General features: G+C 42.3%; 1 protein-coding gene across 4 annotated transcripts in view; it reads right to left on the bottom strand.

Moving 5' to 3' along the window:
- Positions 1-26,068, bottom strand: part of ANKRD11 (ankyrin repeat domain containing 11) — a 421,326-nt gene that overhangs the window by 365,219 nt on the left and 30,039 nt on the right. For all 4 annotated transcript variants that reach the window (XM_056526022.1, XM_056526021.1, XM_056526025.1 and 1 more), the window contains exon 2: positions 15,583-15,656. The gene's annotated coding sequence lies outside the window, so the exon portion shown is untranslated. The remainder of the gene's footprint in view (positions 1-15,582; positions 15,657-26,068) is intronic.

Below are 26,068 nucleotides of genomic sequence, written 5' to 3'. Positions count from 1 at the left end.
AAAGGCAATTAGCAAGACACCCCCAATAAAGAAGTGGTTCTGTAGGTAGTGACCACAAACCAATTCTCAGTTTCTATGCTTCCTGTCTGATGTTTGTCACTTCTGAATGCTGGCGGTGCTTTCACTCTAGTGGTAGCATGAAATGGAGTCTACAACCCACACAAGTGGGTCAAGTAGTGCAGCTCATCCAGGATGGCACATCAATGCAAGCTGTGGCAAGAAGGTTTGCTGTGTCAGTGTAGTGTCCAGAGCATGGAGGCACTACCAGGAGACAGGCCAGTACATCAGGAGACGCGGAGGAGGCAGATGCCTGTCCGGGCATGCTGGGAGTTGTAGTTTTGCAACATCTGGAGGTTGAAGACCACTGATCCGAAGTCCGCAGGTTGAAGACCACTGATGAAGGGATTGAAAGGCGGTGATTAAGGGGGGGGGGGGGGGGATGATTTATTTCCCACCCTAGGCTTATAATCGAGTCAATAACTTTTCCTGGGTTTTGGGGGTAAAATTCGGGGCCTCTGCTTACATTCGGGTCGGCTTATACTAGAGTATATACGGTAATGCAATTTTGTAAATTTTGGGGGCTTCCGTTTCTACGCAGTACATTTTGGACTTTGTAAAAAAATTTGCGCGTACGCCATTGACCGTGCAGTTTAATTAACAATATATTTTTATAGTTTGGACATTTCCGCACGGGGCAATACCACATTTATTTTTATCTACACTTTTTTTATGGGCAAAGGGGGGCGATTCTGACTTATTAGGGAAGGGGGTTAAATGATCTTTATACATTTTTAATGATTAGTTATCAGCCGTAGATTGCTCAAAGCCTGAAATCCAGGCTTCAGCAATCAATCGCCGATCGGACGCGACGGGGGCAGGTAATGCACCCTCTGTTCGCGTTCTAGCTTATCAGGACATAGCGATTTCACTGCGATAGTCCCGATCAGCCCGACTGAGCTGCCGGGAGTGTATTTTTGTTACTTTAAACGCGGCATTCAAAGTTGATCCCTGCGTCTAAAGGGTTAATGGCGTGCGGCACAACAATCGGTGCTGCACGCCATTAGCCCAGGGTCGCAGCTTTCATTAGCCGCCGGGACGACCAGGTATGACACAGGGTCACGGTCACGTTATATCGGGACGGGACGTACAGGTACCCCTGTCCTTAAGAGGTTACGTGAGCAGATTTCAGAAATGTGCTTTGGAATAAGCAAAAATCTAGAAGTCGCAGCACGTATAGAAAAGGGCGATGCAAATTTTTTTTTATTTTACGCCGAAAATAAATCTTATACGGAGCTTGATAAATCTCCATTATGTTTACCAGCACTGTTCTAACCTACATCAGCTCCTCTTTTTTATATACAGAGCTAAATAATGACCTGCTCACATTATTTAGGGGTCCTGCCTGCTCTGACTTTTGAGATTATATTATATAACAATATAATCTGATTGATAAAACCTTGCATGATTACCTGTATGTACCATTTCCAGTAATCCCTTTATTGTATCTATTACCTAAGATACATAAGTCACTTGAAAACCCCCCCGGCCGACCGATTGTTACAGGACGGGGATCGGCTACAAGTCACTTATCTATTTTTGTTGATCAGGTCCTGCGGCCATACGCCACAAGAGCTAAATCATACTTGCGTGACACATCTGATTTCTTAAATAAAATCTCTCCTATCAGGGTCCCTCCAGACACAATTATTGCTACTCTTGATGTGGTCAGCCTGTACACCTCCATCCCTCATGATGGAGGTGTACAGGCTGTTAAAGACTATTTCTTCGGATTTTTCATCTGCTAAAGTAGACTGTTATTTCTCTTTTGAAATTAATCTTGCACAATAATTATTTTTCTTTCAATGATGAATTTTTTCTGCAAACCTCCGGCACAGCCATGGGCACGAACGTGGCGCCCACCTACGCCAACGTGTACATGGCGGTGCTGGAGGAAAAGTCGGTATATGCGTCCACCTACTCAAGCCATGTGCTGGGGTGGTGGCGCTATATCGATGATATTTTTTTGATTTGGTCAGGTTCTGAGATTGAACTGACCCTTTTTCATCAATATTTGAACTTCATTGATTCAAATATTAGCTTTTCTCTAACATCATCTACAACTATGGTGAATTTTTTGGACACCAATGTGACCATTATGGGTGACAAGTTGGTGACAAGCCTGTATGTTAAACCAACAGACTGCAACTCAGTGCTACACTATAGTAGCTGTCATCCGAGGCCGATGGTGCGATCTCTTCCCGCTAGTCAGATGATGCGGGCAAGACGCATTATCGGCCAGGATGACCAAGTAGAACCATCTCTGACACGAATGTCCGACAATTTCCGCAAACGTGGCTACCCCAAGAAATTGCTGGAGGAATGTAAAAATAGGACCCTCTGTATGAATAGGGACACCTTATTGCAAAAATCTACGAAGGGAACCCAATTGACTCGGATTCCCTTCGTCTCAACCTTTGGAGAGCATTCAGGCCAAATATCGAAGATCTTAAATAAACATTGAGACTTATTGAAGGCAAGTTTCCCAAATATTACTGAATTTCATTCCAGACCTTTAATGTCGTATCGTAGGAACTCGAATCTTAAAGATAAACTTGTGAAATCAGATGTGTCAATTAACAAGATCCCCAGATGTATCTAACTGTGGCAAGCAAGGGCTCATACCCTTGTAGACAGTGTGTCAACTGTAGTTATATGAACAAGGGCCCTTGCTTCACACATCCCCAAACAGGAAAAATCTACCATTTAAAACATTATTTAACTTGTTTTTCAAAATTTGAGATCTACGTCTTGACTTGCCCATGTGGTCTCCTTTATGTAGGGGAGACCACATGGGACTTCAAGACGAGATTTAATCATCATCGGTTCACTATAAGAAAAAAACGTATGGACCTTCCGGTATCTAAACACTTTGTGGAAGCACACCACCAAGAAAGAGACTTAAAATTTATGCTATTAGATTGTATTCCACCATTGAGACAGGGGGGGCGATAGAGTAGGCGCCCTAAAAAGAAGGGAACTCAAATGGATTTTTGAGTTGCAGTCCTTGCGACCTAAGGGACTGAATGTTGACTTTACAGTGACACCTCAAATCTACAATGCCTGAATTCTGAAAGTTATCTGTGTCTTCTCTCCCGTTTAGGATAAGATTATCATTGTGACTGAGAAAATTAATGTGTTTTTTTTTTTCTCCCTTTTCCTTCCGCTTTTCTTCCTAGGACGACAAGTGACAAGCTGGACGGGACCTCACCGTACAATACTAAGTTATGATCTATATTGTTTTGAGGAGAGTCCACCACTTAGAGGGATATTGTACATTGATATTTAGTATCATATACATAAAAAAAATTTCAGGTACGATTTTTCCTTTATGGAAAATCTTTCCTGCACATTAATACCTTTTTTTCCACTGTAATATTTTCTTTACCTCATCTATAATGTTTTTTCACTTTTTTTACATCAATTATAATGAACCAATTTTTAACATTTTCTTTACAAAACCTAACACTTTTTATACACTACACCGATTGATACGTAGTACATTCTATTTTATTATTTTTTTCCTTTACCAAAAATTATTATTATTTTTTTTTATATTTTTTTTTTCTTTTATTTTATTTTTTAAAAATCTTTTTGCAATGATTTTTTTCATTTTTCTCGTTTATTTTTTTCATCTTTTTCATTTTTTATTATTCTTTGTTATTTTTTTATATCAACTGTTTGGAGAGAGTTTATACTCTCTATATATGTTACTCTGGTTCTCTCGACTGTCTGTCTCGTGTGCATGGGGTGAATATATGAAGCGCCGTTCCAAGTTGGGTGCCCTTCTGATTACCTGACTTGTCGCAAACCGCGACTAGCCAGATATCAGTTATTCGGACCAGTGCGGCGAATGGCTGGATACTGGTCTGAACAGTCACCTAACAATTGGCCACCAATACACCCAGTATGTTTGAATTATTGCGAGTGTATATCAGTGAGTAACCAGAAACGCTGACAAAGTAACGTTTATATTTATTATTCTATGGTGCTTTATTATTTTATATTTATTTTTATTATTATTTTATTTCTATTTTTTCATTTCTTTTTTGTCTAAACTTTTTATATTTTTTCATTTTAATTTTTTACTTTCTTACATTTTTTAATTTTAATTTTTTCACTCATTTTCACCATCACACACTAATTTTCATTTTGGTTTTATTTATATTGATAGTTACCACGGGCAACAGCCTTATTGCATCTTGCACATATGCACTACACACAAGCTAACTATCACGCACTGACATCGCGGTTTTCTAATTGCCCTTTTCACATTCACACTGTTATTTTTCAAATTGCCCTCTTTAGAGATGACTATCGGAGATTCATTCTGTCGCAGTACGCACGCGCCGTTCGGCAACTGCGATGCGACCCATGTGATTTTGTTCTTCCCCCTGATTGGTGTACTCTTGTCTCCTCTGCTAGGGCTGCTGCGCAGCCTCTATTCCACACACACGCCGTTCTGGTGTACTATCGCCATGTTTACAGCATGTACAGGTGAGCGACCGCCGCTATTACTTGTCCTCCAGGTGATATTAATGTATTTATATTTGTAATCAAGCTATATTTGTGGTTTTCACCACTTGTTTTTAATAACACATTTGTAACACTGTATTAACTTGACAATATGTATATTGTCCCTATGTTTTATATTGTTATGCACTTACACTTATGTATTGCTTGTTTTTATCACGTTTATGTTTATTGACTTTTGACACTGATTTATATTAATTGTAATTGGCTAATATATATATATATATATATATATATATATATATATATATATATATATATATATATACACACACACACACATATACACCTTGTGTTCAGTCACTCTGTATGCTTGATAAAGGCTGCACTGGCAGCTGAAACGTTGCATCTGTATTTATAATGGATTAAAGCTACCACCATTTTTTCACTTATTTTGTGTGCTGCAGCCGCTTTTTGCCTTCATAATATTATATAATATAATATTATATAATATATAATATAATATATAATATAATATATAATATAATATATAATATAATATAATATATAATATAATATATATATATATATTTTTTTTTTTATATATATTTTGGATTTGTTTTGCTGTTTAGGCCCATGCCATTCATTGGGATTTTTTGCTGTTTATGAAAACATTTTTTAAGCTCTAGTTTTAAAGGCTAAAGCTGCCCCCTCCAATTTGTATTTTTAACCCATTAAACCCTTAAGGACTTAGCCCATTTGGACTCAGCAAATTTTATTTTTGCCTTTGTTTTTTCCTCCTCACCTATTATAACTTTTATATTTTTATCCACAGACAAGTATGAGGGCTTGTTTTTTAGCGCGACCAGTTGTCATTTGTAATGACTCATTTTACCATAAAATGTATGGCAATACGAAAAAAATACTATTTGTGTGGGGTAATTTATAATAAAAATGCAATTTTGCAAATATCGGAAGGTTTCGTTTTCACTGTACAATTTACGGTAATGACATTTCTTCTTTATTCTGTGGGTCAATGATTAAAAGTATTCCCATTAGGGATGTCCCGATACCATTTTTTTTTAAGACCGAGTACGAGTACCAATACTTTGATTCTAGTACTCGCCGATACCAAGTACGAGTACTTATATTTTAAAGGGAATCTGACAGCAGGGTGACCCGGTTTCTGGCGCTGTTTACCGTATATGTCGGTCCTTGTTGTGTACAATGGAGGCGGCTGCTGTAGTATGAGCCAAGATTTCTCTCTTCTCCATTGGACAGAACAGGGAATTTGCATTGGTAGCGAGACCGATGACCACATGGTGAGCAGCGGCAGAAACCAGGTCACCTGCACTATCTACATATAAATTCTAGTTAGTGCAGGTGACTCTGCTGTAAGATTGTCTTTAATAGTAGGTAGTATCCCCTTACAGACATTAGGAGGAGCAGCAGCAGGGGCCCCCTTTAGACAATAGGAGCAGCAGCAGGGGCCCCCTTTAGACAATAGGAGCAGCAGCAGGGGCCCCCTTTAGACAATAGGAGCAGCAGCAGGGGCCCCCTTTAGACAATAGGAGCAGCAGCAGGGGCCCCCTTTAGACAATAGGAGCAGCAGCAGGGGCCCCCTTTAGACAATAGGAGCAGCAGCAGGGGCCCCCTTTAGACAATAGGAGCAGCAGCAGGGGCCCCCTTTAGACAATAGGAGCAGCAGCAGGGGCCCCCTTTAGACAATAGGAGCAGCAGCAGGGGCCCCCTTTAGACAATAGGAGCAGCAGCAGGGGCCCCCTTTAGACAATAGGAGCAGCAGCAGGGGCCCCCTTTAGACAATAGGAGCAGCAGCAGGGGCCCCCTTTAGACAATAGGAGCAGCAGCAGGGGCCCCCTTTAGACAATAGGAGCAGCAGCAGGGGCCCCCTTTAGACAATAGGAGCAGCAGCAGGAGCCCCCCTTAGACATTAGGAGCAGCATGCATCACACAGCTCACCTGCGGCTGTCCTCCATCGGGTGCTACCACTCCACTGCCCCGTTCTTCCGTCCTCCCGGTCCGCATCGTGTCGTCCTATGCAGGATTGTGTGACATACACCTCACTCCGCTTCCTCTATAGCGTTACGCTGGGCGCGGGGGAGGAGGCAGAGTGACGTTGTGTCACACGGTATGGATTTTTGCCCATACCGCTATACCGGTCGGGCCCCTCCCCCACCCTCCGGATGAATTGTAGAGCCCAGTGCGGCGCCCTCACTTGTCCCGGTGTGCTTCTGTGGCCTGATTACAGAAGCTAATCCATTTACTGTGTCTCTCTCCCCCCCCCCCCCCCCCCCCCGCGCCTGTCAGCCAGTGTCCCCGCGAGCACGACCAATCCCCACAGCTAGCGGGATTCATGTGCCCAATAGCGGTGTCACAAGAATGCCTCCAGCGATCGCTACCATCACCGCTAGCGGGTTTTCCTGTGCCCACTAGCGGTGTAACAAGAATGCCGAGCGCGGCTCTGTTCCCCGTCCCTGTCAGCTCTCAGGGTACGGGAACAGATTTAAAAGCCTCGCGCGCAGCTAACGTAGTACTGCGCAGAACTACGCAAATAGCGTAGGGCTAACGTAGGCAGCGCTAGGAGCCTAGCATTAACCCTACGCTATTTGCTTAGTACTGTGCATGCGCAGTACTATGTTAGCTGCGCGCAAGGCTTTTAAATCTGTTCCCGTACCCTGAGAGCCGACGGGGACGGGGAACAGAGCCACACTCAGCATTCTTGTGACACCGCTAGTGGGCACAGGGACCCCGCTAGCAGTGATTGTAGCGATCGCACTCGCGGGGGGCACATTTGACACCGCTCGTGGGCACAGGGACCCCGCTCGAAAAAAAAAAAAAAAAAAAAATTTATATATATATATATATATATATATATATATATATATATATATATATATAATTTTTTTTTTTTTTTAAATATCCATAGTGTGTGTGTGTGTGTGTGTGTGTATATATATATATATATATATATATATATATGTATATATATGTGTGTGTATATATGTATATATATGTGTGTGTATATATATATATATATATATATATATATATATATATATATATATATATATATATATATATATATATATATACATACACACACACATATACATACACACATACATACTATGGATATTAATTTTAGGCCATACCGCCCAGCACTACTGTCTGCTTCCTACTTTAGCCCGGGCTGAGGGAAGTAGTAAGCAGACAGCCTGGCCGACCGATCAGCTGTTGCGGAGCTCCGGGGGAACGTAGGAAGGTAAGTGAAAGTTTGTTTTCTCTTTTTTGCAGCCTGGGCAGGATGGAATAACATTAGTCCGCACCAGTCATCTCCTTTAACAGTTTGATAGTTTGACCCATTTTGGAAACTACACCCCTCACGGAATGTAACAAGAGGTAAAACTTTACCCCCAGGGGTTTGCACGGGGCGATAGATATCCATATGCCCTCCGTCCTTAAGGGGTTAAGACTAGGCAATGTGTTGAGTCTCCTATTCAACCAGTACACATTTGTGACTGTACACCAGCACAGCCCGCTGGAATCTGCTAAGATAAATTACATGTAGGCATATGGAGGTAATGTCCCTGTCACCTCATCTGTGGCTCTCTCAAGAGGCATATGGACTATGGCAGAAAAACGCTGTTCAGGCGTTTAAATAACCTCCCAAAATGACCTCTCTCTGATTGACCAAACATAAGGGGAGGACTAACAGAAACCCTCTACCAATCTCTGAACTATTAACCCCTTCATGACCCAGCCCATTTTCACCTTCATGACCTGGGCATTTTTTGAAAATCTGACCACTGTCACTTTAAACATTAATAACTTTGGAATGCTTTTACTTATCATTCTGATTCAGAGATAGTTTTTTCGTGACATATTCTACTTTATGTTATTGGTAAAATTTCACTGATATTTGTATCCTTTCTTGGTAAAAAAATCTAAAAATTTCATGAAAATTTTGCATTTTTCTAACTTTGAAAGTCTCTGCTTGAAAGGAAAATGGATATTCCAAATAAATTACATATTGATTCACATATACAATAATGTCTACTTTGTGTTTGCATAAAAAAAATTGACATGTTTTTACTTTTGGAAGACACCAGAGGGCTTCAAAGTTCCGCAGCAATTTTTCAATTTTTCTCCAGATTTTCAAAATCGTAATTTTTCAGGGCCCAGTTCAGGTTGGAAGGGGATTTTAAGGGTCTTCATATTAGAAATACCCCATAAATGACACCATTATAAAAACTGCACCCCCCAAAGTATTCAAAATGACATTCAGTAAGTGTTTTAACCCTTTAGGTGTTTCACAGGAATAGCAGCAAATTGAAGGAGAAAATTCTAAATCTTCATTTTTAACACTCGCATTTTCTTGTAGACCCAATTTTTGAATTTTTACAAGGGGTAAAAGGAGAGAAATCACCCTAAAATTTGTAACTCAATTTCTCTCGAGTAAGGAAATACCTCATATGCGTATGTAAAGTGTTCGGCGGGAGCAGTAGAGGGCTTAGAAGGGAAGGAGCGACAATGGGATTTTGGAGAGTGAGTTTTTCTGAAAGGGTTTTTGGGGGGCATGTCCCATTTAGGAAGCCCCTATGGTGCCAGAACAGTGGACCCCCCACATGTGACCCCATTTTGGAAACTACACCCCTCATGGAATTTAATAAGGGGTGCAGTGAGCATTTACACCCCACTGGCGTTTGACAGATATTTGAAACAGTGGACTGTGCAAATCAAAAATTTTATTTTTCATTTTCACAGACCACTGTTCCAAAAATCTGTCATACACCAGTGGGGTGTAAATGCTCACTGCACCCCTTATTACATTCTGTGAGGGGTGTAGTTTCCAAAATGGGGTCACATATGGATATTTATTGTTTTGCGTTTGTCAGAACTGCTGTAACAATCAGCCACCCCTGTGCAAATCGCCTCAAATGTACATGGCGCACTCTCCCTTCTGGGCCTTGTTGTGCGCCCCCAGAGCACTTTGCGCCCACATATGGGGTATCTCCGTACTCAGGAGAAATTGCGTTACAAATTTAGAGGGTCTTTTTTCCCTTTTACCTCTTGTGAAAATGAAAAGTATAGGGCAACACCAGCATGTCAGTTTAAAAAATTTATTTTTTTACACTAACATGCTGGTGTAGACCCCAACTTCCTTTTCATAAGGGGTTAAAGAAGAAAAAGCCCCCCAAAATTTGTAAGGCAATTTCTCCCGAGTACGGCGATACCCCATATGTGTCCCAAAACTGTTGCCCTGAAATACGACAGGGCTCCAAAGTGAGAGCGCGCCATGTGCATTTGAGGCCTGAATTAGGGATTTGCATAGGGATTTGCACAGCTGGAGGAACACTGGTTTGGAAACACTAAGTTAAGTAATAAACTTTCAAGTGTTTTGCAACCAAACTTAGTGTTTCAAAACCAGTGTGCCTCCAGCTGTTGCAAAACTACAACTCCCAGCATGCATGGTCTGTCAGTGCATGCTGGGAGTTATAGTTTTGCAACAATTGCAACAGCTGGAGGCACTGAGGTAGGAAACTGACAATGTTTCCCAACTAGTGTGCCTCCAGTTGTTGCAAAACTACAACTCCCAGCATGCCCAGACTGCCCAGGCATGCTGGAAGTTGTAGTTCTGCAATATCTGAAGGATCAGATGTTGCCAAACTACAACTTCCAGCATGCTTGGGCAGTCTGGGCATGCTGGGAGTTGTAGTTTTCCAACATCTGGAGGTCCACAGTTTGGAGACCACTGTATAATGGTCTCCAATCTGTGCTCTTCCAGATGTTAGAGAACTACAACTCCCAGCATGCCTGGACAGACTGAGCATGCTGAGATTTGTAGTTTTGCAATATCTGGAAGAGCACAGATTGGAGACCATTATACAGTGGTCTCCAAACTGAGGACCTCCAGATGTTGCAAAACTACAACTCCCAGCATGCCCAGAAAGCCAAAGGCTGTCTGGGCATGCTGGGAGTTGCAGTTTTGAAACTCTCAGAGGCAGCAGTGAGATCGCTTTACAGCGATCTCACTGCTGCCAATGAAGATGCCGCACTGCTGCTGCAAACTCACCTCCGGGACGCAGCGCAGCCGGGACCGCATGGAGGACGCCGGGACCGCTTGGGACACCGCTCGGACGGGTAAGTGACGCCGGGGGACGGGTCAGGGACACTTAGCAGAGCGGCGTGTGTCCCGATCCCCGTGATCGGGACTCACACACCGCGCTGCTAAGTATTTTCATAGCGAAACGCTGCGATCAGCTAGTCAGATTTGACTAGCTGATAGCAGCGATCGCTTGGGGGGGGGGGGGGGGGGGGATGAAACCCCCCGTGGTCGCATGGTAAGATGGCTGGCTATCAGTGATAGCCACCATCTTTCCGGGCGCTGCAGGATGCCGCGAGTAGCGGCAGTAATGTTCATGACGTACCTGTATGTCATGGGTCGGGAACACCTTGCCACCCATGACGTACAGGTATGTCATAGGTCGGGAAGGGGTTAAACTGACACTTCTAACAACAAATCAAATTGTCAAAACCAAACCAACAACCCATTCTAGGTACACGTCATTATTGGATAGGGCATCAGACAACATCCGGTGAGTCATTTCACACGCTGTGCACAGTAGAGATGTTTAAGTGCAGAATACAGTTTGTACCAACAAAAAAAAGTCAGCCCACTGCTCTAAAAACCCAAGCCCTTCCCCCTTAATCCAAAGCATTGAGCATTTAGAGATGGGAGTTTTTATTCTTAATTTTTTTGCGATATTGTCCAGACCAACAAGAAAATGCCAATTGAAATAAAAAAATAAAATTAAAAATCACAGTATACACCCCTTGACTATTTAATCACTGGTGCTCCACAGCACTTCAATTTACTTTCTCCAATAAATCCCTTTCCCTGCAGCAAGCCTGAGTTATCCATTAACTTTTCCCCCTCAATGTCCAAGCTGTGGCAATAAAGTAAACACATTTTAAATTTTTCTGCTGCTCCCCAGATGCCCCAGGAATCTCTCTTACAGTCTTAGTCTTCTGGGTTTTGGGTCCTGACAAGTCAGCTAATCATCAGCATAAGTGTTTACTAGCCACGGGCATTGAGAGTGTAAGTGTGATGTGTGTCTCCAAAAGCTGGAAGAAAGGACTGGAGAGCGATTCTAGTAGCACTGGGACAGTGTCGGATAACGTTTATTATTGTTATTGCAGCAGCCCAGGCAGAATGAGGGGAGAGTGAGGATAGGGGATAAGCCCCTTTATTTAAAAAAAAAATTAAATAAAAAATAAAAAAAGTCTGAGAGTTTAATTCAGTGCAAAGTGAATATTTTAAACCCTTAGCAGGTTGTCCTTTGCCATTTAAATCGGAAAGCCCATTTAAAAAACAGAAAATCTGATATGTACCACATGAAAACCGAGGCAACAGGGCTGATTTCTTCCCAGCCCTGCCCACATACATCCTTATATATTGAAATTTTTTAATTTACAATCTTCACCAATAATTCTCACAGCAAACAGATAGAAATTAAATTTACTTTTCGTCCAGAGTGACACTGTGGTTCTATAACACGAGATTAAAAAGTGGGAGTAAGGCAGCTTTCACACTATAAAATGTATCCGTTTTAAAGATCCGTTCAATGTTCCGTTATAAAAACCCTGAAAATCGGCCATTACAAAATCCCATTATAGTCTATGGGATTTTTACATTATACGTTTTAACCCGTTATAACCAGTTATTAATAACGGACATTATTTTGTGATGGAAGCTAGTAATGGGAGAAAGTGCATGCATTATTTCATCCATTCATTCTCCCATCACAAAATAATGTCCGTTAATAACTGCTATAACGGGTTAAAAAGGATAATTTAAAAATCCCATAGACTATAATGGTATTTTGTAACTGCCGATTTTCAGGGTTTTTATAAGAGATCTTTAAAACTGATACATTTTATATATGTGAAAGCAGCCTAAAATGTCTCCCATGTAGCAGCTTGTTGATTGCTTGCATGTTAGTCAAGAAAGAGTGGGAAGGTGGGCATCAGAGTTAACAAGCTACTTTATGAAAAAAAGCCACGTGAAGAGAACACCTGTTCCAAGTCAAAATAAATGTGTGGGGAAAGCAAGCAATGTAACACTCAAAATAAGTCCATTAAGATTGAGCACCAGAAGAGTGGAAAAAGCATCATAAGGAAAAGGAAAAAAAAACACATGCACAATCAAATTAGGGAATGTTGTAGAACACTAAAAAGGTACAGAAGAAAATGAAATGACAGGTAATAGCACATAAATTGCTTTAACTAGTACTTATCCAACACAGAAGTAGAAGTACAAACATTCCAACTCCCCCACGACTGGCATACCAAGCGCATTCAACTTTGCCAGAATACACTAAAGCTTTGTGTTCAGATTCAGAATGATTCTTTGCAGAGAACAAATGCATAAGAGCAACACATCTGAGGTTAACCGATCAAATAGACATATGATTGCAAGTCCAACATCTTCAAGTTTGTACGCTTTAAAACAGTCAGGAACTGGAATTTCACTACTTTACTGGGGAGATTTATCAAAACCTGTGCAGGTAACAAGGTGACCAGTCATCCACAGCAGCCAATCAGTGCGCTTATTTTATTTTTCAGAGGCCCTTTTAACCCCTTAAGGACCAAGCGTTTCAGTTTTTGCACTTTCGTTTTTTTCCTCCTTACATTTTAAAAGTCATAACTAGAGATGAGCAAACTTACAGTAAATTCGATTCATCACGAACTTCTCGGCTCGGCAGTTGATGACTTATCCTGCGTAAATTAGTTCAGCCTTCAGGTGCTCCGGTGGGCTGGAAAAGGTGGATACATTCCTAGGAAAGAGTCTCCTAGGTCTGTATCCACCTTTTCCAGCCCACGGGAGCACCTGAAAGCTGAACTAATTTATGCAGGAAAAGCCATCAACTGCCGAGCCGTTCGTGATGAATCGAATTTACTGTAAGTTCGCTCATCTCTAGTCCTAACCCTTTCAATTTTGCACATAAAAATACATATGATGGCTTTTTTTCCCGCCACCAATTCTACTTTGCAATGACAGTCATTTTACCCATAAATCTTCTGTAAAACGAGAAAAAAAAAATCACTGCATGACAAAATTGAAGAAAAAAACGCCATTTTATAAATTTGAGGCTCTCCTTTCTACGTAGTGCATTTTTTGGTAAAAAATGACACCTTGTTTATTCTGTAGGACCATACGATTAAAATTATACCCTATTTACATAGGTTTTATTTTGTCGTACTTCTGGAAAAAAAAAAAAAAATAATCTTCTGACCCCTATAACTTATTTTTCAACCAACGGGGCGGTGTACGCTCATTTTTTTGCGCCGTGATGTGATTTAATTTTTTTTTTCAGTACCACTTTTGTTTTGATGGGACTTTTTGATTGCTTGTTAATTTTTTTTTATGGTATAAAAAGTGTCCAAAAATACACAATTTTGGACTTTTGAATTTTTTGGCGCGTACGCCATTGACCATGCGGTTTAATTAACTATATATTTTTATGGTCTGGACATTTCCGCACACAGCAATACCACATGTGTTTTTATTTATACTTTTTAAATGGTAAAAGGGGGTGATTCTGATTTTTTATTAGGGAAGAGGGTAAATCACTAACTATTTTCACTTTTTTATCTAGTGTTATTGCCCCCACTAGGGATTGTAACAGTGCATATACTGATTGTAGGCACTGTTAAATGCACTGCCATAGGAATGCATTGATTAGTGTTTTCTGTGATTGATTGCTCTAGCCTGGATTTCAGGCTTGCAGCAATCAAACGCCGATCGGACAGCCGGGAAGAAGGCAAGACACCTCTCGCTGTCCTCATCTGTTCGGGATGCAGAGATTTCACCGCAGCGGTCCCGAACTGCTCCGCAGAGCTAACCGGCAGTGTATTCTCCCATTTTAGATGCCGTGATCAACTATGATCGCGGCATCTAAAGGGTTAATAACGGAAATCAGCCCTATCAGTGATGTCCAGTATTAGCCGCGGGTCCTGGTTGCTGACAGCAACCGGGACCACGCAGATAAGCAGCGCGCTCAGCTTCTGAGCGTGCGTCACAGATCAGGAGCCGGCCACGGACGTATCTATACTTCCGTGGTCGTTAAGGGGTTAAAGAACAAAGAAGCAGTCTAATTGATTGCTATGGGAAACTGGTCATCTTTTCCTCTGCACAGATTTCAATACATTTCCACCTATAATAACAAATTTAAGTAAAACCGATTACAGAAAGTGGTGAAAAGTATACAAAATCACATGGAAAGAGCAACAGCCAGGGAAATAATCCAGTACTCAATATATACTAAAAGATAAACTCAGCAGTTTTGACTAGAGAATCATTTTAAGGGCAGGGTCACATACAGCGCATCCGCAGCATATTTGATGCGACAGGTGCGCTGCTGACAGAACGACTGCAGAGTGAGCTCCCTGCATCAACTCATGACTACAAGCGGAAAATACCGCTACACAGGAAGCAATAAGCTGACAGCACATCAACAGCATCAAATACGCAGCAAACTTGCTGTGTGGGACCCTCCCTGAAGGATTCCATTTACACTTACAGCATTACATTGAAATCTGCTTCAAATTCAAGAAATTAAGTAGTGCAGGATTTGAAGCAGATTTCAATGTAAACTGACTGAACACTGTTTCAAATCTGCAGCGTTAAATCCTGTGCATCAAATATAAGCAGAATACTGTACATGTGTAGGAGATAAATAGCTTGCAAAGCCTTATGATCAAACGGTGTTTTCCAACAAACAGTGAATCACAAACTTGTAACAAAGTTTACAAAGTAATATAACACGTATACAATATAGTAACGCCTCATATCTAGAAAGCTTAAAAAAAAAATAAAAATAAAAACAAAGCACTCAAAAGGACATAAATAGGGCTACTGAAATGCTACTGTCTGTACACAAGATTCCCTTTTACATTATAATAGTCACAAATCAAAGCTATCCAGAAGTTGGTATCAGAAAATATGAAAATATGCAAAGAGATATTTACCGACTCCATAGTGGAATGCTGCGATGTGCTAGTCACATAAAATCCAGTGTTTTGCCCAAGCTTGTATGAAGATTCTGAAATAAGAAAGTGGATTTGTTAGATGTACACTAATAGACCAACTTTGCCTTTTAATTGTTAAACAGTGCAAATCATTAAATACTGCTGCATAACATCTGTTTCATCTCACTAAAAGTACGTAGAGCACACAAAAAATAAAAACTTTTGCAAAATAAAAGTAAACAAAGCATTCGCTTATTTACATGTTAATCCATTTCCGCTAAGGGGACAAGTGAAAAGCCATTTCAGGCCATACATTTTACAGATTTCTTCCAGTGTAGATAGACAGCAGGAATCAGCCACAGACGAATCCTGCCCCAACTTCCTAGACAGATTTTTTTATTATGTATTGAAAAACAAAGAATAGACATCACCACGTCCCTAATGACTTGTACTATAAAAACAATAACGTTTTCGCCTCACTGATTTGCCATTTAAAACACACAACAACCACAACCAAGTGCAAGAATATAATGAAAGTAATAAAAATGATAAATCTGGGCCTAAGGGACCAAAATTTGCCAGCTGTGTGAGAGAAAGTGGGGGTGATTTTCCCATAGCAACCAATCTCAGCTCAGGCTTTACTTTACCAGAGCTTGTTTGCTGAGCTGCGATTGGTTGCTATGGAAAACTGTCCACATTTCTCTTACACACTTTGATAAATCTGGGCACTAAACTTCAAATAAGTGGAACAAACATGATCAAAAAGTAGCATGTATCACAAAAATTGTACCAATAAATAAGCGCTCACACAATGCGATCAGACAAAAAAAATCTAGTTATCGGAACACAACTAGCAACACAAAAAAAAGGTTGCAGAAGGAGGATTTTGTTGTGAAAGATAAAATAAGCTATATAAGGCTTCTTTCACACTACAAAATTCTCAGTTTTTAAACATCCGTATAAAGTTCTGTCTGAAAACGGCAGTAACAAAATCCTATACGTCTGTTAGAAAATCCAATTATAGTCTACAGGATTTTCTCATAACTGTTTGAACCCGTTATAGTCTGTTATTGATAACGGACGTTATTTTGTGAAGGAAGATAGTTCGGAAGAAAATAGTTCATGAACTATTTTTTTTCGAACTATCTTCCGTCACAAAATAACGTCCGTTATCAATTAATGATAATTATATCATTAAATCAAAGTAAATTGATTTTAGCCCTGGTCCGGCTGGGGTACGGGAGCACCCGGTTTCCCCCTCCCCTAGCCGGATCCGGCACCCGTACAGTGAAAGAGAGGTGTGAATGCAGCCTTAGTCAGGGTCTGAACGTTCAGACCGCAACCGTTCGGGAGAACAAGCCTAAAGAAAGCTCACTAAGCCAGGAAATTTTTTTATGTCTATGGAAATGTGTCAGCCGTAATTGTCTGCCGCTTGTTTCAACAATTGGTGAGGTTCTGAACAATCAGGCCCAGATTTATCAAACAGAGAAAAAGATTTTTCCACAGCAACCAAATCACAATTCAGCTAACGAGTCCTGGTAAAAGTGAAAGCAGAGCTGTAATTGGTTGCTATAGGAAAATCACTTTAGCTTTTCTTACAGTTTGATAAATCTGGGCCTCAGACCCCCAACTCAGAATAAATCTCTTAACCACTTAAGGACCTAGGGCGTATGGATACGCCTTGACGTCCTGGTACTTAAGGACCCAGGGCGTATCCATACGCCCGCGGGAATTTCGGTCCCCGCCGCGCGGGGACAGGACCGGGATGCCTGCTGATATCGTTCAGCAGGCATCCCGTCATCAGACTCCCCCATGTCGGTGATCGAGGCAGATCGTTGGTGAATTCATACTAAGGATCTGCCGCGATTTGGGTCATACGGGTCAATACACCCCGTATCACCCGCTATCTTTGGGGAGGTGGCGATTTCGTAACCCCCCCCCCCCAGGAGCGCTGCTATTGGCTGGACGATGGAGGGGTTAGATGCATCTTCTTGCAGCTCTGCCCGTTAGCCGAGTTCAGTCAGCAGGCAAAGCTGCTCGAAGGTGCCAGGGACGATCCCCCCCCCCCCCCCCCCCGTGAAGATTGGAGCCCCCACAGGACCGACGATCCCCCATAGAGCAGGGACAGAAACCCCCCCCCCCCCCCCAGGGAAAGGTAGGAGAAAATAGTGTAAAACAGTAAAAAAAAATTAAAAAAAAAATAAACGGGTTCGCTGAATTTGACTTTTTCAGTTATTTTTTCAGTGACAGCCTGGTCAATCTAATGGTGGAGCAGACGAATCTGTACACCAGGCAGTTCATCGCCCACCACCCTGATTCATTTTTGGCCAGGTCCAATGAATGGTACGCCGTCAGTGTAGCCGAAATGAGGACATTTTGGGGCCTCGTGCTGCACATGGGCCTGGTCAAAAAGCCAAGTGTCAGGCAGTACTGGAGCAGGGATGTTCTATACCAGACCCCGCTGTACAGTACGGCCATGGCACGGAAGCGGTTCAAGGCCATTCGGAAATGCCTGCATTATGCAGATAATGAGGCATGTCCACCCCGCAGTGATCCCACCTATGACCAAGTCAGCGATCACTTTGGGGACAAATTTTTGGAGGCCTATGTACCGCTTAGGGAGCTCTCTGTAGAGGAGTCTCTCGTCAGTTTTAAGGGGAGACTCATCTTCCGCCAGTATATTCCCTCGAAGCGGGCGCGATATGGCGTGAAGTTATATAAACTTTGTGAGAGTACCTCCGGGTACACTCAAGTTTATGGTGCATGAGGGACGAGATTCCCGTTTTGAACCCCCAGATTGTTCCCCTATCTGGGTGTTAGCGGGAAAATCATTTGGGACCTTATGTACTGGGGATCGACCGATATCGTTTTTTTAGGGCCGATACCGATAATCAGTGCAGGTTAGGGCCGATAGCGGATAACTTATACCGATATTCCGTTATCGGCTATTTAACCCCCTGCGACACCGCTGCAGATCATTGATTTAAAGCGGGCGCTTTAAATCAATGATCTGCAGTGGCTTTTGCGGGGCCATAGGCCGCCGCCGCCACCCGCTTCTCTCCCCCTACCTGTCAGGGTGGTCCAGGCCATCCATCCATCCTTCCTGTAGTGTCCGGGGGCGTTCCGGGTGAAGAGTGAACCGGTCCGGGCTGTCCTTCTCCGGCGGTCATCTTCTCCACTCCGGGCAGGCTCCGGCCTAGTACGCTGCATAGACGCCGCTGCGCAGTGACGCCCGTGCGCAGCGACGCACCTGACGTCACGGCGTCTATGCAGTATACTAGGCCGGAGCCTGCCCAGAGTGGAGAAGATGACCGCCGGAGAAGAAGGACAGCCCTGACCGGTTCACTCTTCACCCGGAAAGGCCCCGGACACTACAGGAAGGAAGGATGGATGGCCCGGACCACCCCCATTACGGGTAAGTTAAATTTTTTTATTGACTGAGGGAGGGGCCCGACCGGTAAAAATCCATACCGGTATACCGCCCAGCATCACGGTGGGGGGTGTGACGCGGTGCGGTGGGTCGGGGGTGCAGTGGGTCGGGGGTGACTGTCGCAGTGCGGGGGGGCGGTGCGGTGGGCGGGGTATTATCGGCTTATCGGCAAGGTAATTGCCGATACCGATAATGCTCAAAATCGTGATTATCGGCTGATAATATCGGCCATACCGATAATCGGTCGATCCCTATTATGTACCCATTGCTGGATAAGGGTTACCACGTGTACGTGGACAACTTTTATACCAGCATCCCTCTCTTCACATCCCTTGCCGCCAGATCGACATCCGCTTGTGGGATCAGGGGCGGAAGAATCAGAGAGGCCTCTGTCAGGCCCAAGGCCTGATTATTAAAATCCTATATGTGTATTATAAATTATAACACTGTGATGGATTATCCAGGACATGGGTGAGAGGTCATTCGGGCGGTGTGTCCTTTTGTGTATTGCATTTTATTGGGGGGTCTGGCTGTTTGTTTACATCTCCTTTGAAGTCAAAGGCTTTTTTTGAAGTCATGCATTCTGGTCCCATCCTATAATCAAACAGAAAAGGGGCCAGGGAGAGAAGACCCCCCTGGTGGGATCAGAGGGGAGAATGGAGTCTCCCTCGCAAGAAAGCAGATATGATATTTAAAACAATGCTAGACTCAGGGTGCTCAATGCTGTGCAACAAGCTGACAAGACCATCCTAAGAACAGCTGGACTCTCACTGACAAGGACTGCTATATCATCATGCTGTAAGGACTTCATGATAGCACGGTGATACCTTTTATCAGATTAAATGTTTAATTAATCAGCTCTGGTCTTTGATCTCTAAATATATGAGCTCACCTTTCTGAAGACAGCTCTGGTGGAAACATGTTTATCTCTGGGTTAATTTGGTGATTGCTGGGACTAGTAGTGGATACCCAGAGGTCTGGTGGCCTTAACCCTTGGACCATTATACTCTAATGTCTTGGCTGGACCAATGGAGGCTGTCACGATCACACCCTCCCTCTAAATTTTGTTCAGACACCTATGCCCAAGGGTGAGTCCCGTGCCCTTACTTATGAAAACCTGTTGCTGGTCAAGTATAAGGATAAGAGGGATGTCCTTATGCTGACCACTATTCATGGTAACGGAAGCTCACTTGTCCCTGTGCGAGGTACCACAATAATGGTCCTCAAGCCTGATTGTATTCTGGACTACAATCTGTACATGGGGGGAGTTGATCTTTCTGATCAAATCCTGAAGCCATATAACGCCATGCGGAAAACACGTGTATGGTACAAGAAAGTTGCGGTCTACTTGGTACAGGTTGCCATGTAAAACTCTTTTGCACTGTACCAGAACGCTGGCAACACAGGGACATACCTTCAGTTCAAAGAAGAGGTCCTAAAGGTCCTGATCTTTGCTGACCAGGAAAGAGCAGGCCGGACTTCCCAAGGAACTGAAGTTATAGTTGCCAGGATCGTCCCAGGCCAACACTTTCCAGGTTAAGTCCCCCACACTGGAAAGAAATCACTATCCCAGAAAAAAAATGCAGAGTGTGTTACAAGATGGGGATAAGGACACCACCACCCAACGTGACACTTGCACCGATCATCCGGGCCTCTGCATTAAAAACTGCTTCAGGGAGTATTACACTTCCATGCAGTACTAAATTTTCCCTTTTCATTTTAATTTTCCATAATTCCTTTTATGTCCCACTGTACCCCAGTTATTTACCCCATGTAATGCCCCTTGGGGGGCTGTCCCCACTGTTCTGGCTCCATAGGCAGAAGCTCAAGGCCCCTGACTGCCCTCCTGTTCCTCCGTGACCAGTGTGCATCCAGAGATCCGTTTTACGCCCAGATATGAGGTATGCCCTTTTTCCATAGAAATGTATTTACAAATTACATTTTTTTTTGCTTTTCTGGCAGTAAATGCGACATGTGCGGAAAATGGTATGCCATGCGTTTTGTTTTTTTTCTGTCCTGGCACCATAGGGGCTTCCTAAATGAGACATGCTCCCCGAGCAAAATTTGCTCTCAAAAAGCCAAATATGACTCCTTCTGAGCATTGTAGTTCGCCCGTAGTGCACTTCAGGTCAACTTATGGGGTACCTCCATACTCAGAGAAGATGGGGTTACAAATTTTGGGGGGTATTTTCTGCTATTAACCCTTGTAAAAAAAGTAAAGTTTGGGGGAAAAACTGCATTTTAGTAAAAAAAAAAACTCCTGAAAAAATCCGATGTTGAAAATTTTGTTAAAAATTGGAAAATTGCTGCTGAACTTTGAAGCCCTCTGATGTCTTTCAAAAGTAAAAACATGTAAACTTTATGATGTTGTATATGTGAATCAATATCTAATTTATTTGGAATATTCATTGTCCTTATAAGCAGAGAGCTTCAAAGTAAAAAATAAAATGCAAAATTTTCAATTTTTTCCACAAATTTTTCACCAAGAAATGATACAAGTATCGTCAAAATTTTACCGCTAACATAAAGTAGAATATGTCACGAAAAAACAATCTCGGAATCAGATTGAAAGGTAAAAGCATCCCAGAGTTATTAATGCTTGAAGTGACAGTGGTCAGATGTTAAAAAAAAAATGTCATTAAGTCCTTAACCTCTTAAGGACCCATGACGTATGCGTACGTCATGAGTCCCGGTCCTGCGATATAACGCGGGGTCACACGGTGACCCTGCATTATATTGCGGCGGGCCCGGCGTCATAGTGAAGCCGGGACCCGCCTCTAATAGCGCGCGGCACTGATCGCTGTGCCGCGCGCTATTAACCCTTTAGCACTTAAAGCTGAGCCGCGGGGCTAAAAACGAAAGTAAAAGTGCCCGGCTAGCTCAGGGAGCTGTTCGGGATCGCTGCGGTATAATTGCGGCATCCCGAACAGCTGTAGCACAGGAGGAGGTCTTCTTACCTTCTCCTGTGCTGTCCGATCGCCGAATGAATGCTTCAAGCCTGAGATCCAGGCTTGAGCATTCAATCGCCGAAAACACTGATTGATCCATTCCTTTGAAGATGGATCAATCAGTGTAAAAGATCAGTACATGCAATGTTATAGCCCCTTATGGGAGCTATAATGTTGCATAAGAAAAGTGTAAAAAAAAAAAAATCATTAACCCTTTCAATTATCCCTTCCCCTACGTTTGAATCACCCGGCATTTCCAAAAATAAAAAAAAACATTATGTAAATAATAAAAATAAACATATGTAGTATCGCCGCGTGCGGAAATGTCCGAATTATAAAAATATACCGCTTTTTAAACCACTCGTTCAATGGCGTACGCGCAAAAAAATTCCAAAGTCCAAAATAGCGCATTTTTGATCACTTTTTATACAACAAAAAAAGTGAATAAAAAGTGATCAAAAAGTCTGATCAGAACAAAAATGGTACCGCTAAAAACTTCAGATGACGGCGCAAAAAATGAGTCCTCAAAGCGCCCTGAACACAGAAAAATAAAAAAGTTATAGGGGTCAAAAGATGACCATTTTAACCTCTTAAGGACCCAGCCATTTTACACCTTAGGACATTTTTTGAACATCTGACCACTGTCACTTTAAACATTAATAACTCTGGAATGCTTTTAGTCATCATCCTGATTCCGAGATTGTTTTTTCGTGACATATTCTACTTTAACATAGTGGTAAAAAAAAAATTGTAACTTGCATCCTTTCTTGGTGAAAAATTTGAAAATTTAGCATTTTTCTAACTTTGAAGCTCTCTGTAAGGAAAATGGATATTCAAAATATTTTAATTTTTTTTTCACATATACAATATGTCTACTTTATGTTTGCATCATAAAATTGACAAGTTTTTACTTTTGGAAGACACCAGAGGGCTTCAAAGTTCAGCAGCAATTTTCCAATCTCACTATTTTTCAGGGACCAGTTCAGGTTTGAAGTGGATTTGAAGGGTCTTCATCTTAGAAATACACCACAAATGACCCCATTATAAAAACTGCACCCCCCAAAGTATACAAAATGATATTCGGTCAGCCTTTTAACCCTTTAGGTGTTTCACAGGAATAGCAGGAAAGTGAAGGAGAAAATTCAGAATTTTCATTTTTTACACTCGCATGTTCTTGTAGACCCAATTTTAGAATTTTTACGAGGGGTAAAAGGAGAAAATGTATACTTATCTTTGTAGCCCAATTTCTCTCGAGTAAGCACATACCTCATATGTCTATGTAAAGTGTTCGGTGGGCGCAATAGAGGGCTCAGAACGGAAGGAGTGACAAGGGGATTTTGGAGAGTACGTTTTTCTGAAATGGTTTTTGGGGGGCATGTTGCATTTAGGAAGCCCCTATGGTGCCAGAACAGCAAAATCCCCCACATGGCATACCATTTTGGAAACTAGACCCCTTGAGGAACGTAACAAGGAATTAAGTGAGCCTTAATACCCCACGTGTTTCACGACTTTTGCATATGTAAAAAAACTTAAATAAAATTTCACTAAAATGTGTGTTTCCCCCCAAATTTCACATTTTTGCAAGGGTTAATAGCAGAAAATACCCCCCCCCCCCCCCCCCCAAAATTTGTAACCCCATCTCTTCTGAGTATGGAGGTACCCCATAAGTTGACCTGAAGTGCACTACGAGCGAACTACAATGCTCAGAAGAGAAGGAGTCATATTTGGCTTTTTGAGAGCAAATTTTGCTCGGGGGGGGGGGCATGTCCCATTTAGGAAGCCCCTATGGTGCCAGGACAGCAAAATAACCCCCACATGGCATACCATTTTGGAAATTAGACCCCTTGAGGAACGTAACAAGGGGTACAGTGAGCATTTACCCCCATTGGTGTCTGTCAGATCTTTGGAACAGTCGTCTGTACAACATTTTTAATTTGCACAGCCCACTGTTCCAAAGATCTGTCAGACACCAGTGGGGTGTAAATTATCACTGCACCCCTCATTACATTCCGTGAGGAGTGTAGTTTCCGAAATGGGGTCACATGTGGGGTTTAGTTTTTTTTGCGTTTGTCAAAAACGCTGTAACAATCAGCCACCCCTGTGCAAATCACCTCAAATGTACATGGTGCACTCTCCCTTCTGGGCCTTGTTGTGCGCTCCCAGAGCACTTTGCGCCCACATATGGGGTATCTCCGTAGTCGGGAGAAATTGCATTACAAATTTTGGGGGGCTTTTTTCCCTTTTACCTCTTGTCAAAATGAAAAGTAAAGGGCATCACCAGCATGTTATTGTAAAAAATTTATTTTTTTACACTAACATGCTGGTGTAGACCCCAACTTCACCTTTTCGTAAGGGGTGAAAGGAGAAAAAGACCCCTAAAATTTTATTTAGCAATTTCTCCCGAGTACGGCGATACCCCATATGTGACTAAACTGTTGCCTTGAAATACGACAGGGCTCCAAAATGAGAGCGCCATGCACATTTGAGGCCTGATTTAGGGATTTGCATAGGGGTGGACATAGAGGTATTCTACGCCAGTGATTCCCAAACAGGGTGCATCCAGCTGTTGCAAAACTCCCAGCATGCTTGGACAGTCAACGGCTGTCCAGCAATACTGGGAGTTGTTTTGCAACAGCTGGAGGCTCCATTTTGGAAACAGTGGCGTACCAGACGTTTTTCATTTTTATTGGGGAGGGGGGCTGTGTAGGGGTATGTGTATATGTAGTGTTTTTTACTTTTTATTTTATTTTGTGTTAGTGTAGTGTTTTTAGGGTACAGTCACATGGGCGGGGGGTTACAGCGAGTTTGAGCTGCCGCGCAAAATTTGCTGCATCGCAAACTTGCAGCCTGATACTCACTGTAAGCCCCCTGCCCATGTGAATGTACCCTGCACATTCACAGGGGGGGGGGACCTCCAGCTGTTGCAAAACTACAACTCCCAGCATGCACACAGTCTATCAGTGCATGCTGGTAGTTATAGTTTTGCCACAGCTGGAGGCACACGGGTTGGGAAATACTGAGTAAGGAAATAGACAATATTTCCCAACCAGTGTGCCTCCTGTTGTTGCAAAACCACAACTCTCAGCATTCTCAAGCATGCTGGGAGTAGGAGTTGGCAACATCTTTAGAGCCAGATGTTGCCGAACTACAACTCCCAGCATGCTTGGAGTTGTAGTTTTGCAACATCTGGAGGACTACAGTTTGTAGACCACTAATACAGTGGTTCCCAATCTGTGCCCTTCCAGATGTTGCAAAACTACAACTCCCAGTATGCCAAAATTGTCCAGGCATGCTGGGAGTTGTAGTTCTGCAACATCTGAAGGGCCAGATGTTACAGAACTACAGCTCCCAGCATGCCTGGACAGTAAGGGCATGCTGAGGATGTGTAGTTTTGCAACATCTGGAAGGGCACAGTGGTCCCAAACTGTGGACCTCCAGATGTTGCAAAACTGCAACTTCCAGCATGCCCAGACGCCAAGGGCTGTCTGGGCATGCTGTGAGTTGTAGTTTACAGGGTCCCATTACAGCAAGGCATGTCGCTTTACAAGTAAAAACTTGTCAATTTTATGATGCAAACATAAAGTAGACATATTGTATATGTGAAAAAAAAATTTAAATATTTTGAATATCCATTTTCCTTACAAACAGAGAGCTTCAAAGTTAGAAAAATGCAAAATTTAAAAAAAAAAGTGTAAGTAAATGTGATATAGCCTTTTCCTAAATAAAAGTTTGAATCAACCCCCTTTTCCCATAACAAAAAAAAAAAACAAATAAAAACATTTAGTATCACCGCGTGCCCAAATGTCCAAACTATACAAAATATAATAATTAAAACGCACGGTCAATGGCGTACACGTAAAATAAAAAAATCCAAAGTCCAAAATAGCGTATTTTTGGTCACTTTGTATACCCTAAAATATCATATATATCTCGCTCTCTCTATTACACACACAAAAAAATATATATCTATCCATCCCTCCATCCATCAAATATATATCTATATATTTACATATACATACACACATACATATAGTGATCAAAAAGTCAGATCAAAACAATCGTGATACCGATAAAAAAACAGATCATTGCGCAAAAAATTAGCCCTCGT

This window comes from Hyla sarda, chromosome 6, assembly GCF_029499605.1.
Source record: "Hyla sarda isolate aHylSar1 chromosome 6, aHylSar1.hap1, whole genome shotgun sequence".
NCBI classification, from domain to species: Eukaryota; Metazoa; Chordata; class Amphibia; order Anura; family Hylidae; genus Hyla; species Hyla sarda.
The sequence above is the reverse complement of the archived record's forward strand: the minus strand, read 5'-3'. Positions and strand labels throughout refer to the sequence as shown.